Below are 2449 nucleotides of genomic sequence, written 5' to 3' on the forward strand. Positions count from 1 at the left end.
CAGCTGTGCCCGCCCCCTCCCCCGTCCGTTTCACCAGTCAGCGCTGGAGGATCGGACAGGAGAGGGGGGAATCCCTGCAGGGAGCCATGAGTGACAGTCGTGAGGGATAGATCGAGAAGTGAGCGAGCGCCGGTATGTGTTTGCTCACTTCCCGATCTACTGAGCCGACCTGTGACAGTTTCATTGTCACAGGTCGGCTCAGATTATGAGGCTGAGTGAAAATCACTCGCCTCATAATTCTCCTTTATTGAAATGTCACTTGTGACAGTTAACCACTCCTGGACCGCAATACGTACATATATACGGCGGCCCGTAAAAGTGGTTAAACCAAGAACACGGCTGCTGCTGCTGCTATGTTCTTGGTGTCATTTTAAACAGCTAGCGATGGCTGTTCAGGTGCAAGTGATCCGGCGTTTATACAACCCCCAGATCGTTTGTACTGATCGGCGGATTGTGCTTCCCCCACTCCCTCCGTCACCGCCGGCTTCCCCAGGCTCCGCTGTCCCCTGTGCCAGACCCAGGACCCGTGCGGCGGGCCTCCCCGCAACGATCAGAGAGAGATCCAGCGGCTCTGATCACTGGACCCGGAAGTCATGTGTATTACATCACTTCCGGTGTCACTGTTTACATTCTTGGGGGTCCCTAGGTGACATTAGGGATCTGAAACACCCTGATGTCGCCATAAAGAGGACCTGTCACACCCTATTTGCTATCACATAGGGGCTTGTTAGCAATAAGGTTAGTATAAATAAAAAGTTAAAAAAATTAAAGTCACATATAAAAAAAGTAAAAAAACAAACCCCCCCAAATGTTTAAGTCCCCCACCCCCACGTTTACGCACATATAAACGTAAATATGTGTCAGAGACAATTGCACTACACGTGTTGCATATCGCTGCAAACGTCACAGTGAGAGCAATCATTTTAGGGCCATCAATCACTGATAACACTAAACTGATGAGCAGTAAAAGCTTTTAAAGCGTCGCCTATGGCCAATTTTTGCTATTGTAGTTTTTCTAGGTTTCGCACACGCTTGCAATTTTAGGACTTGACATATTTGGTGTCTTTGTACGCGACGTGACCCCGTATTATATTTTACTAAAGAATTGGGTAATAATACAGTAAATGTTTTATAATTTAATATAGGGGAAACTGTTTTTATTTTTGGTAATTTTTCCTTAACCAGTTGCCGTCCGCCCGTAGTAGAAAAACGGACGGACGGCACTGTCGCATTCGCGGGTTGCCAAATACCACCAAAAGAAAGCTCTATGGGTCCCTAAAAAACTGTGCGATGGCCGCGGGGCTCAGTAATGCAATGGGCGCGGGGCTCAGTAACGCAATGGGCCCGGGGCTCAGTAACGCAATGGGCGCGGGGCTCAGTAACGCAATGGGCACGGGGCTTAGTAACACAATGGGCGCGGGGCTCAGTAGCGCAATGGGCGCGGGCCCCTCATATAACTATTGGCCTACCCCTCTGATGGCAGATGAGTCCTCAGTTTGGCTCCTGTGAATCACCCCCCCCTCTTTGTCCAGCATAGGGTGGTGGTGGTGGAGCTCTGGTCACTTCTCACCCTGCTAGTGATTCCCCCCCTCCCCCATCAGCTTACCTTCTCCTGGACTCCGTGTTCTGTGATCTTTCACAGGACAGCACGGTGTCCTGCAGTCCCCCCAGCTCCGTCTGAGGTCGGCTGGTGATGGGGGCAGGGCCGCTGTGTGCTCTCTGCTGAATGCAGCTTTTGGAGCCGGTGTTCTATTAACTCTCCGACGGCCAAACACAAACGGGCTGAGCAGGGTTGCCCCTGTCTGCCTGCATCTTGTGTCCGGTTTTCCACTGACTTGAAAACCGGGCACAAGACTTCAAACCCGTACTGTCCGGGTGATTTCCGGACAGGTGGCAACCCTAAACTACAGACACCAACACACACACAATAAGGCCCTATTCACACCTGTAAGTTTAGGTGTAATTAGGGATTCCTGTGTCAGGAACTTGCATTTTCCTGCAGCACGAATCCCTAATCTGGTGTTTACAAGCGGCAGCTGTCACCCATTCAAGTTAATGATCAGGTGACAGGAGCTTCATATAAACACCTGCACGCCTGAATGGAGCCTAGTAGGGCCCCCATATATACATAAAAAATACTACCCCTGTACATATAAAATAATACACATACAAAATACACCCCCCCCCCCACATATAAAGTAATACACCCCCCACACACATAAAGAAAATACACACCCTCACATATAAAATACACCTTCCCCATACACATAAAAAATATATCTATTATATCTATTAATGCTGAAGAACACAAAGAAATATATATACACCCCCCACCCCATATACATAAGAAAAATACACTCCCCCACATATAAAAAAATACACCCCCCATACACATAAAAAATACACCCCCCCACATGTAAAAAATATACACCCCCATACATAAAATACA

The 2449-nt window shown here is 48.4% G+C and overlaps 1 protein-coding gene across 1 annotated transcript in view; it reads right to left on the reverse strand.

Annotated features, from left to right (window-relative positions):
* Positions 1–2449, reverse strand: part of LOC108797633 (thrombospondin type-1 domain-containing protein 4-like) — a gene marked incomplete at its 3' end in the record, with an annotated part of 438368 nt that overhangs the window by 434765 nt on the left and 1154 nt on the right. The window lies entirely within an intron of this gene.

Source organism: Nanorana parkeri, unplaced genomic scaffold (assembly GCF_000935625.1).
Source record: "Nanorana parkeri isolate BGI_ZX_2015 unplaced genomic scaffold, ASM93562v1 scaffold1314, whole genome shotgun sequence".
Taxonomy (NCBI): Eukaryota; Metazoa; Chordata; class Amphibia; order Anura; family Dicroglossidae; genus Nanorana; species Nanorana parkeri.